Source organism: Mustela nivalis (assembly GCF_964662115.1).
Source record: "Mustela nivalis genome assembly, chromosome: 11".
Taxonomy (NCBI): domain Eukaryota; kingdom Metazoa; phylum Chordata; class Mammalia; order Carnivora; family Mustelidae; genus Mustela; species Mustela nivalis.
The window spans coordinates 109,290,679-109,303,631 of NC_139030.1; the positions used below are offsets into that span (position 1 = coordinate 109,290,679).

Consider the following 12,953-nt stretch of genomic DNA (forward strand, 5'->3'; position numbering starts at 1 on the left):
CCTCAAGCTCCGAGTTCATGCTTTATTCTTACTTATATTCTTCATATCTTCTGGAATATCTGTCACTTTGTAAATGCCCCAAAATAGTCACTGAATTCAGCTTTATTGTTTACAAGAAAGAGCACTTAGAAATTCACAGGAACAAAAGGAGTCATTTAAGCGGTTGACAACTAGAGGAGACATTCACATTTATTTATTTATTTTTTTTAAAGATTTTATTCATCCATCAGAGAGAGAGAGGGGAAAGAACGAGCACAGGCAGACAGAGTGGCAGGCAGAGGCAGAGGGAGAAGCAGGCTCCCCGCCGAGCAAGGAGCCCGATGTGGGGCTAGATCCCAGGACGCTGGGATCATGACCCGAGCCGAAGGCAGCTGCTTAACCCACTGAGCCACCCAGGCGTCCTGACATTCACATTTAAACATGTGCCTCCATATTCTAGTGGATCAATGAAGTGGGATTTTTCATTTATTTGAAATAACGTTCTACAAATTCTCTCTTTTCCAGAGCTCACTTCTTTGCATACTTATTAAGATCATAGACCTTTTCAAAAGTAACACTGTTAACTCTGGCACCCTGGCCAACCACTAATTATTAATATGCATTCTGTGGGTCTTAAGATTCTCTCGCCAGCTCCCACTAAGTGCGAATTCTTGAGCAGTTGCACAGCGCTCCTGTACTCTGTGCATCACTTTCACCCAAGAGAGGTCCGCATCCCAGAAGAAAGCAATGGCATTGCTATAATATGTATATTGTAAATCAGTTGTCAAAGTGTTTCAAGATGCCTTGAGACCCTTCTGTTTGCAAGGTGATTTCCAAACACAGCATTATTATAATAAGATATTTCGGGAGTCGCCATCAGCAGCAGGATATGTTGTACTTGATTGGAGCTATTGATCCGCTGTTCAGAGAAAGAAATCAGATGCCAAGGCAAGAACACCAGTCCCATTCAGTGTAAAATGTAAGATTCTTTCTACTGTTGCTTCCCAGCTATGAAGACATCAGGTCATACAATGAGGCGCTTTGTCTTTTCAGTAGTGTTGGATGAAGTGCCAGGATTCCCTGAGCTACAATGTGTATGCCTAATTAAAACTCTGTCACTTTTTCACATGTGCATAAGGATTTGCTTCTAAGTTTCTTTTGTTTCATTCCGTGGATGATGTTTTTAATTGTCTAGTTCTTGTTGTGGAAATACAGTAATAACTGCTATTAAAATTCTCAGATCTATAGTGAATATGTAACATCTGCAAAGCCAGATGAGGTGTCAAATTTGATGACCAATTTAAGAGAAAATAATGAAGTTAAATGTTTTGTTTTTTCTTTTTTAACTGAGGGAAAAAAATGTGGAAAGCCTGAGTTCACTGCTGTGTTGTCTGTTGTTAAAAACAGTAAAACGTTAATAAATGAAAAGGGACAGCAGTCGGAACATGAAAATATTAATTACAGATAATTTAAGTTCAGTTCTACAACATTCTAGGATTACGAAAATTATTTTTAAAATTGTAAAAACTTCAGCTAGTGTTTGGTTCTTTTAAATGGCTAAGCAGCTCATCTTGTATTAATAAATATATCCTATTTAAAATCAGTGCATCTGTTCGCCCATAAAAATATCAATAAGCCATGGTGATTAAAACAGTTAAATTTATTATCTGGTCTAGCTGTTGGGGTTGCAAAACAATTTCTTGTGCGTCTCTCACATGTCTCCAAATCCTGTGTGTGAGGCTCCTTGTAGCTTTGTCCCGGACTCTCTGCTCCAAGACGTGTGTATGGTCGGTCAGCTGCCGTGGAAGGCAGAGACAGCACTTCGTCGGGAGCCAGGGGTAGGCGTGTTTACTGCCCCTTGGGAAAGATTCGGGCTCGCAAGGCCACAGATCACCCTTGTCACGCAGACCCGCACAAGTGCGGCTGTCTCCCTCTCAGGGTGACCTGGAGGGAGCCGTGGATGGGGGAACAGGCCTCCAGTTGCTGAGACGCTGGCGACTGCGGGGCCGGGCATAGTGAACGGTGGCCTCTGACCTAGGGGTCAGGTGTCCGTCAGCACGCATGAAATGGTGACAAGCTCACAGGCCAGCAAGTGGACCAACATCTCAGAACCGTACGCTGGACACGTTCTTTCAGGCTCCGCGTAGACGAAGCGGCTGCAGACCCCACGCGGCTTCAGGACTCTCCCCCACGTTCCTCTTCCCACCTACACCTACCCTCACACCCAGGCTTTGTTCTTCAGAGCTTTGAACGACGTTCCGGCACACACCGTCCAAACCATTCCTCTAGATTACTACTCTTTAGACTTTAAATTTTTAAACATCTGTAAGGAGGCTCTTCAGCACACTGACCTCTCAGCTCCTTGACTTCTTTCTCTCAACTTCTCATGCCCTTCAGACTGTCTCCCCCACTTACCCTTATGGCGATCCGCTGTGCTCTATTATTGACAATAAATGCTCTGCTCCCAAAATCTTAATTCCGTGAGTTACTTTTTGACCACCAGCCTCTGTGTCTCCAGTAAACTCCTTCTAGTATTGCATCAACACCTCAGCTCGCTACTGGGATCAACCAGCCGACCTGTCTGTCTGTCTGAACCAGCAGACCTGTCTGTCTGTGGTCTTCCCATCTCCGTCGGTGTACTGTGCAGCCCCCACAGTAATTATTTGCCAATATAATTGATAACTTTCTGTGTCTTTCCCAGTGTCACAGTTCCCATGCACGCCTGCTTTAAATTTTTCATTTTTTCTGCCAGGGCTTAAAAGATAAAGTCAAGCCCCTTACCATAGTCATTTTTTTTTTTTTTTAAGATTTTATCTGTCTATTTGACAGACAGGGATCACAAGTAGGCAGAGAGGCAGGCAGGGGGAGAGAGAGGAGGAAGCAGGCTCCCCACTGAGCAGAGAGCCTGATGCAGGGCTCGATCCCAGGACCCTGGGATCACGACCTGAGCCGAAGGCAGAGGCTTTAACCCATGAGCCACCCAGGCGCCCCCATAGTCATTTAAACCCTTTTTCACATGCCCTAACTATCTCCCCAAACTGCAGTCTTGACACTATCCTCGCTGTACAACATTCTGGATATTTTACCTGTTAGCAAGAACTCAGCAGTCTTGCTTTATGCTGCCCCTGGGCTATCACACCATTTCCCCCCTAATATTGCACAATCTTTTGCATATTTTAGAGACACTGATGCTCCCTCATCCTTCAGGAAATCACCACAACACCTTCCCTGTTCACCTCCTAATACCCCAATAGTAGAGTTAATTACCCTTCTGTGCTACCCGACCAGGCTTCTCTTTTCTCGTAATCACTAGGTTACAATATATTAAACTCTACTTTATATTTTTTTCTATTGGTTTATCTGGATCAGCTACTTCACTATAAACTCTAGAGAATGAGGAACTCATTCCTTTTTAGTCTTTGTTCCCAGCACATAATAAATAGAAGGAAAAAACTGGAAGAGAATGCGTTTTGGAGACAAAACAGAACTGGGCTTCAATCTCAAATACTGGACTTTTGTAAAACTAATCGACTGCTCATTTCTCAGTTTCTAAGTCCACAAATTGGAATCATGAAATTTGTGCCACAGAGCTGATATGATGATAAAGTGAAAATGAGTAAAATACTTAAGGCAAACATTGCCTGGTGCGTAATAACCACGATATACGTTTCCGGTGTATGTGATAGGGAACGAATTTGTTGAATCCTCTCAAGTGTTTGAGCCAGAGGTACTTTAGAGAATATATGTGTGTGATCAGTTATCAGTGTTATGTATAAACTGATATGTGCATAGTGTGCTTATCTCAAATTCAAAATTCCAAAGGTTAAAGAATATACTTTATGTCTTATCCTTTCACCAAAAATATTTATCATAGATTATATTAAAAATTCTATAGTAAAATTACAATTATTATAAAATATTAACAATTTGGATATTTCCTGTAGCAAGTATTTATTACTTACTGACTGTGAAAATGTAACAAAATATTTTTGAGTATTTCCATTTCGGTTAAAAATGTTCAATCCTTATAATTTTTCAAACTCAAAAATTGTAACATCCTATCAGTAGTCAAACCCTGACTTCTCCACTTCTTTTTTTTTATTTCAGAGAAAAATAAAAATTTATAATCTTAAAAATCAATTTAACAGTAATTGTTCAATGTCATTTATTTCCAATAACTTATCCTGGGTTTCTCAGATTTTTTTTTAATGTGTGCTTTGCCAGAATAATGATGATTTATAAAGTAAGTCTATTTTGCATGAAAATTAGCTAAAAGACATTTCTCCATAGGGCATTTATTCAGAAATTTATTGTCATTCCTCGATAATTTAATTTAAGGCTTAAACTCTGGGGAAAGAGGAAAAAAAATCTGGATGTTCAAATGATTTTGAAGCTTCTTTAAATAGAGATTTGGTAATAAAAATATTGAAAAGGGTTACTATGTTGAAAATTCCATTCATTGGAACGTCTGGGTGGTTCAGTGGGTCAAGCAACTGCCTTCGGCTCAGTGGCTCAGGTCATGGTCCCAGGGTCCTGGAATCAAGTCTGCTTCAGGCTTCTTGCTCAGCGGGGAGCTGGCTTCTCCCTATGTCTGCCTCTTCCCTTGCCTGTCCCTGTCCTCTCTCTCTGATAAATAAGTAAATAAAATCTTTAAGGGGAAAAAAAAAAAAGAAAATCCCATTCCTCATGAGTATTAAATCTCTTCATTATTAACTTGAATTGGAGGTGAACCAATAATATAAATCAAAATGCCCCTTATTATATGCTTAGTTAAGTGAATTTTTATGTCTTCATAATTATGAAAGAATAAGCAGAATTTTCTTAGTTTTTTAAGCACTTGTTGGTATATCCAAAAATTCATGGCTAGTGACAATGTCCCCACATCCATTTTGCCTCAATATTTAAAATTCACTTTGTGTATCTCTATGAAAAATAATCCATAATTAGTCATTATTCTCAAAAAATCATATCTTCCCATGAAGGAATATGTCTTAACTAGAAATGAAAAACCTAAAGCATAAGTTTATTTTGTTTTGTTTTTCAATAAGTTATGCTGAGTATAGCAAATACCTTCCATGTGTAAAGAAGGTGTTTCCTGCAACACAATAATAAAAGCACATTTTGGAATAAAATTCTTCACAGTCTGACCACAATTATCATTTGCAAGAGGTCCTAGTTGTAAAAAAAAAAAAAAAAAAGAAAGAAAGAAAATACAAGAGAGACCTACTAAGAAGATATGATACGTAATATTTCTGAATATGCCCTTCCTTGACTATTTACTTCATTATTGTTCCCTAATATACTCTGATACATTTCAGCTAATCACATAATAAATGCTTCTGAAAAAAAATTTTTAAAGCCCATGATTCTGCCAATAGTCTCACTGAAAATTTGGCACTATCAGTGGAGCTATCAGAGTACTTAGGGAATAGAAATAACTAAGGTTATCATGAAAATCTGTTTTGGCTTTAAGTTTGAAATTCAAATGGCTAATACTTTTCATTATAGGAACTTGAGGGTGTTTATGTTTAAACTTAGCATGAGACAAGCAATCACTTTATGTGTATTGTTAGAAATTTTTGTTCTACTAACATTTATCTTGAATAATGCAGTAAGTATCACTTAATCTTATACCTTTATCCAAAAAAAAAGAATTGGGCCTCTTCTTTCCATGAGCAATCCTGATTTTTTGGATGTGGTATTTTATTTTAAAACATCACTAATATGAAAATGAGATCAGAAATGAACAAGATAGAGCGCCTGGGTGGCTCAGTGGGTTAAGCCTCTGCCTTTGGCTCTGGTCATGATCTCAGGGTCCTGGGATCAAGCCCCACATCGGGCTCTCTGCTCAGCAGGGAGCCTGCTTCCCTTTCTCTCTCTGCCTGCCTCTCTGCCTGCTTGTGATCTCTCTCTGTCGAATAAATAAATAAAAATTTTTAAAAAAAGACATGAACAAGATTAAATTAACATAAAAATAAGATCAGAAATTAACATGATATCTTCTAAAAGATAAGACTATAATGATATCCTGAATTTACAATAATTGTATTTATTTTCACTGGTTCAGGAAATTCATGATCGAGAAGACCCTAATGGTGCTTTCTTTTTCTACTTAAGACATCTATTAGATTCTCCCATATTGCTGCCTTAATATTTTGAGACATCTATAGAAGCTTGGCAGCTTTTTAATTTTTTTGGATAGTTGACATGCGATAAACTTCACATCTTTAACTTGTACCATGTGCACAACTTTGCATTAGTGTGTCATTATCACAATCAAAATATCGAGCATCTCCATTACCACAAATGCTCCCTCATCCTCTTCCGCCATCTCCCCTAACCACCCCTCCTGCCACCCAAACCCCAGACAACCGTTGAATTGCCTTGCATCATTATAAATCAGTTTACATTTTCTAACATTTTATAAAAATAGAATCATGCAGCGTGTACCTCTTTGTGTGACTTCTTTCATGCAGCACAAATATTTTGAAATTTTTTCCTGTATTTTGAGTGTAATAACTGTTCATTGATTTTTATTGCTGATTAATATTTCATGGTTTGGATATATCACAAATTGGTTATCCATTTACTTGCTGATGGACATTTAGATTGCATCCAGGTTGAGGCCATTACAAATAAAGCCTTGTAAACATTCATGTATAAATCTTTGTATGGACCTAAGTTTGCGTTTCTCTTGGAGAAATATTGCTTGGGTAAAGTCACTTGTAAGAACAAGATCGATATACAAAATCAATTGTAGTTTTACATAATAGCAATGAGAAATCAGAAAAGGAGAGCTTAAAAATGTCATTTATAATAAAATATTTAAGGTTAAATCTGACAAAAGATGACCAAGACATACTGTACACTTATAAAACATTGTTGAGAAAAATTAAGGAAGATAAACAGAAAGATACATCGTGTTAGAGCTCCAAAGGTTCAATATTGTTAATATTATTGTGAATAATATTAATATTGTTAATCCCCAAATCGACCAGTAGGGTCATCAAAATTCCAGGGAAGTGTCAGTAGGCTCTTGGTGTAGAAATGAACAAACTAAAATGACTTCAAAAAAATCACCTTAAATTTAAAGGACCTGCATCATTTAATTTCAAGTCTTATTCCAAAGCTACAATAATCAAGACTATAGAATTGGTGTTAATATTGACAATTTGACAATTGAAGAGATGAAGAGACCAGAAATGGTGCTATTGTTTATGGTCACTGCTTTTCTTTATAAAGATGATAAAAGCATCCAATTGAAAAAGATAAAGTGTTTCAACAAATTGTGCTGAAACTGTTGAATATACATTTAAAAAATAACTTCAACACATACCTTGAACCATAAGCAAAGAAATAATTTAAAATGGATTATAGGTCTAAATAAAACACCTTCAATTGTAAGATTTCTAGCTGAAAATATTGGGAAAAGTATTTGTAGCCTTAACAAGGTGAACATTTTTAGATAGGAAACTGAAAGCATAATTTCTAAACAAATACTAGTGAAAATTGTTGAAAATTAATCATTTTAATTTAAAATCATCTAGAAGATAGTGAGTGAAAGGGAAGAAAAATGGAAGAAGGAGGGAAGCAAAGAAGAAACATTTAGATATTTGTAATATTTATAGACTGTTTATAAAATGAATGTACGTTAGGCCCAAATGGAATAATTATAAATAAAAGAATAATTAAATTAGTTCATTGAAAAAATTATACCAGATTAAAATTTAAAAGGGACTATGCTGTTTCAATTGCTAGAGAAATTTAACTCCATGTGTCTTTGATGAAAGTATAGGTATATTTCTTCCTAAACTTTATTGAAGTGTAACTGAAGTATCATAAACTGCACATACCCAAATTATGTAATTTAGTCTTGAAACACAGATCTATCTGTCAAATAATCACCATGATCAAGATAAAAAATATTTTAATTACTAATTTTTTTCTCTGTTAGTTTTAGAGAGGTTGTCAAATATGCTATAATTAAAGGCTTATGTAATTCTCCCATTAAATCTACCAGTTTCTTCTTTATGTATTTTGAGACTTTATTATTACATATGCATTTATTTTTGTTATGTCTTGCTAATATAGTGTTCATTTTCTTATTATAGAAAGTCCTTTTTTTTAGTAAAATTCTTTGTCTTTAAGTCTATTTCATCTGATATTACAACAGTTACTCCAGCCTTCCTACATTTAGTCATGATATTGACTTTTTAATCTACTTACATTCAATCTGAAAACTTTATATTTATATTATTTTTATATTTAAAATGAATGCCTTGCAAGCAGCATCTAGTAGGCCAACCTAAAAATATCTGTCTTTTAACTGGGTGTTTAGGCCATCAATATTTAATGTAATTATTCATATGATTAGATTTAGCCAATACATATCTCTCTAGCATTTCCTATTCAAAGTCAACTTGAGGACAACTTCCCTGGGTGTCTTTTTCAAACCAAGTTTTATACTTCCTAAATTCAAGAAATGACTACTTCTTCCTCTAAAAGAAAACAATATTTTTTTCTTCTTTTAAGTTAATAACTGCTGTTTCTTTAAATATTTCTTTTTGAGGAATTTGTGTCTTTTCTTCATCCTACTGACATATAAGTATATTACAGTTTGTATATATTACCTCTAAAGTAAAGTCCTCAAAACTGAATTACCAGGTTTCAATTTCTCTGTATTCTCACCAACACCTTTCTCTCTCTCTATTTTTTAATAATAGCCATCCTGAGAGATATGAGGTGATAAAAACTTATTGAAGTTTTGATGTGTATTTCCCTGATGGTTAAATAAATTGAGCATATTTTCATATATCTTTTGAACATCTGTATGTCTTCTTTAAAGAAATTTATAATCAAGTCTTTAGCTCATTTTTTAAAAAATCAGGTCATTAGCTTTTTGTCATTGTTTGCGTGTTTGTTTTTATTATTATATTATTATTATATAAGGTGTTCCTTATATATTTGGGAAATCAATCCCTTACCTGATATATGGCTTGCAAATATTTTCTTCCATTCTGTGAGCTGCCTTTCACTCTGTTAATTCTTCCTTTTGCTGTGTAGAAGTGTTTTAGTTTGATGGAGTTCCACTTGTCTATTTTTGTGGAAGAGAATATCCTTTTCCCAATTTGTATTCTTAACACCCATGTAGAAGATCAATTGATCATATGTGTGTGAATTTATTTCTAGGCCCTCTATTCTGTTCCAATAGTCAATACGTCTGTCTTTTGGCCGGTTATTATGCTGTTTTAATTACTGTATCTTTGTAAAATATTTTGATTTTGTAAAATATTTTTTATTTTAAAGTCAGAAGTGTGATGCCTCATGCTTTCTAGAATCCAGAACCCCGGCACACTGTTGGTGGGAATGCAAAATGGTGTACCGCCATGTAAAACATATTGTGCAGCTGGTATAGAGAGTCCTCAAAATGTCAAAGTAAAACTGCCATAAATCCATGAATTCCACTTCTCGTATTTAATCAAAAGAAATGAAATTATGTTCTCAAAGAGATATTAGCACTCCCTTGTTTATTGTGGCCTTATTCACAGGAGCCAAAGTGTGGAAACAAACTAAATGTCCACAAGGATGAGTGGATAAAGAAAATGTGGTGTATACACACAAAAGAACATCAGTGAGCCTTTAACAAGAAGGAAACCTGCAGTATGGAACAAAGATCAAACTTGAAAACACTATTGTAAAGTAAAACGTCAGTCATAGAAGGTCAAATACTTCATGATTCCTTTTAATGAGGTATCTAAAATAGTCAGATCTAAAGAGATAAAGAGTAGAACCGTAGTTGTCAGTATCTGAGCGGGGAGGAGTAGTGGAGATTTGAAAATCAATGGGCATCAAGTTTCAGTTAAGCAAGATACAAAACTTCTAGAGATTTGCTGTACAGAATTATACCTATGCTTAACAACAGTGTATTACACACTTAAAAATTTAAGAGGGTAGATTTCATGTTAAGTGTTCCTATCACAAAAAAGCAATGTAATTAACTGAGATTTAATTAATGCAACCCAAAGCATTATAGCGTTTTCTCGTTCTCAGTATTATAACTGTGTTAATGCAGACCAAATTATATTAGCTTTGCGGGGATCACATCATGCTATTTTCTCATAGTTAATATTCTGAACACTCAAACCTGTAGTGGCCAACAGATAACCAGATCTCTGATGTAGGCATTTCACAGAGGTGCAACAAATCAAAAATTCAGGCCATAGAGGTTTTTTTTTTACCTTTCTATTCTGTCATCTTTAGTTTCGGGGTTTCATTTTCATAGTTCATAGTCACAGTTAGCTCCTATATCTCTGATCATAGCATCTAAATCCAGGAGAAAGAAAACAGATATGTCAAAATGTTCTCCTTGTCAACATATGCCCCACTGATTTCCTCCTTCATCTTACTGAATGTACCTGTAAGCACTTCAAGCAGTAGTACTTTTTACTACATGCAATGTCTCCCACTGTGCCCTCGCGCTCCTCAACTGATGGTTGGTGGGGAGGGAGTGACTTCCAATTTACGGCTGCCCGCAGTGTTCTGACACACTCCTTCCAACCTGAAGAAGCCTCTTCCGTCTGTCCGGGTGCTTACAGAACTTCCTTTGATGATTCTATTCTATAATCCAGGCTGTGTTTTTGGAATTCCTTTTTCAGAAAGAAGAACATTTTTTTCAGCCCCGACCTGCCATAACCTTTCTTATCTTTTAGTTTCTTCAAGGATGAACATTACTACTTTTAAGTAATTAGGGTAAAAAGTCATTTGTTATATGGAGATAAATGTCTATGTTATGAAATACCTCATTGCTTTGAAACCAGTTATATTTCAGTAGTTTAAATCTCAACTTTTATTCTCTAGCCTGTTTTCTTCTGGAAGCAAGGAGAAATGAAACTCATATTTATTGTTTGGCTAAGAAGATAAGTAATATGCTTGACACTTAGGGGAAAAAAAAGTATTCGGGGCACCTGGGTGCCTCAGTCATTAAGTGTCTGCCTTTGGACCGGGTCAGGATCCCAGCATCCTGGGATCAAGGACTGCACTGGGCTCCCTGCTCAGTGGAAAGCCTGTGTATCCCTCTCCTACTCCCCCTGCTTGTGTTGCCTCTGTGTCTCTCTCTGTCAAATAAATAAATAAATTCTTTTTAAAAAAGTATTCAATAGCAAAACTGATTTGCACCGAAATTTAAAATTAGAGTTAATACAAGGGATGAAGAGAAAAATGGTTATCAACCTAGTGTTTTATTTATGATTGCATTTTTAGCTATGCCATCTTATGGTCCATCCATATATCATCATGCATAAGGGCAATATTTGTGACTAAATGGTTAGTGTGTTTGAGAAAATAATATCCAACTTCCCCCAAATTAATATATTCATGGGGATAAATGGAAGATACAGAAAGAAAGTCTAACAGGGAAAGAAGTCATTTTTTTTTCTTTATTTGTAGCAATACAGTAGTTATGTTAATGAAGTGATAGGATGAGTCACAAAGCAATAGCATAATGACCTACTTGAGAAGGTCACAGAACTATTAAGGATTCCTATTAATACAGACTCCAGAATAATGCTATTTCTCCTAAACTTTGAAAAGAGCGAGTAAACACTGGTTTTGAACAGAAAGCTTAAAGGTTGAAATCAAGTAAATACATTCTCTAAAAAACGGTTATGGGTGTATTATTGCCTGATGATTTTCATCATGACTGCAAATTGCAAGATATTGACAGCAAATATTTCTATTACCTTGTGACATTTGACACAGAATTCATTTTTATTCTTTACTGATGGGCAGAATGATTCCATTTCTGAGACTATAACAAAAAGAAAACCTCTCTTTAACAAATGCAGAGAATGAATAGATAAAATTATCCCTTCTGGTAATGTTACTGAGATTCCTCTTTCCATGAATTTATCAGGGCAAACATAGTGGTGCTTATTAAAAAACTTTAAACTCTTGATGAGCAAATACTATGTATATGCAAATATTGCTATGGTTGTTATTTCTCTTAGAACTTTAGGCACAGTCTCCTTAGAAACATAATTAAAATTTGCACACTCTTATTAAATGAAACTATTTGAGGGCAGTCATTTGGTTGCTCTCAAAATAGAATTTTGTTTTCAGAAGTGGCTTATGAACTTTATTTAATGCATCCCCAAGGCTTCAAAAGGAAAATGTTAAGGGACCTCCTGCAGGAGCTCTGCCTAAAACTCCCATGTGTCAGCTTGGTTTGGCAAAGCGCGCTTTAAAATGGAGGAACATTTTATAATTGGAAATCAACGACCTTAGGCCAATACAAGAGGTCCCAAGGGGATTTGAATTGTATAAACTCCTATGAGTGTATGTGTGTGTGTGTGTGTGTGTGTGTGTGTAAAACATATTGGCTGAGGCAGCTACTTATAAGCTGAAGACAACTAAAAGCAAGATCAGTGACCTTAAATTGTCACCTTCCCATACACTTGGGGCTAGATCGCAGTGTAGGGCAGTACAACCTGTGAAAAATTCACTCTTGACTTGGGAGTCAAATAAATAAAACAAAAGGGTAAGTGAGCACAATAATAGGGAAACATACTAGCAAGGTGATTTCCAATTATAAATCTTTTTTTTTTTTTTAATCTTTATCCAGAAAAATTTGTTCAATATAGCAAACTGGAGGGTTGTCATGAGTAACCTGGCCAGGAGAAAAGGTGTACTGATATAAAAGCAGTATAAATGTGGTGTCCTCTTAGGTTTAAAAAGAATGAAAAGGAATTATTTTATCTTTAGCTAAGAAAAACGTAGCCAAGTGAAAAGGCTCTCCCCAATGTATTCCCTTATTGTAGAGTGGAAAAGTAGCATTACACATACAAAGGGAGAAGGAGCCTTGTTGTTGCTTCAAAAACCTTGTGAAAAGAAAGGAAATAGAAATCAGTTTCTAATAAGCACTCTCTGAGAGCTCCTGAGTTTCCCCAAGCAAGGTAGATGTGTACATTCAGCTCACT

The 12,953-nt window shown here is 35.8% G+C and overlaps 1 long non-coding RNA gene across 3 annotated transcripts in view; it reads right to left on the reverse strand.

The window, feature by feature from the left end:
* The window catches only part of LOC309844165, a 129,341-nt gene that overhangs the window by 22,360 nt on the left and 94,028 nt on the right, over positions 1–12,953 (reverse strand). For all 3 annotated transcript variants that reach the window (XR_014300525.1, XR_014300526.1, XR_014300527.1), the window contains exon 2: positions 10,218–10,302. This is a non-coding gene — a long non-coding RNA (uncharacterized lncRNA). The remainder of the gene's footprint in view (positions 1–10,217; positions 10,303–12,953) is intronic.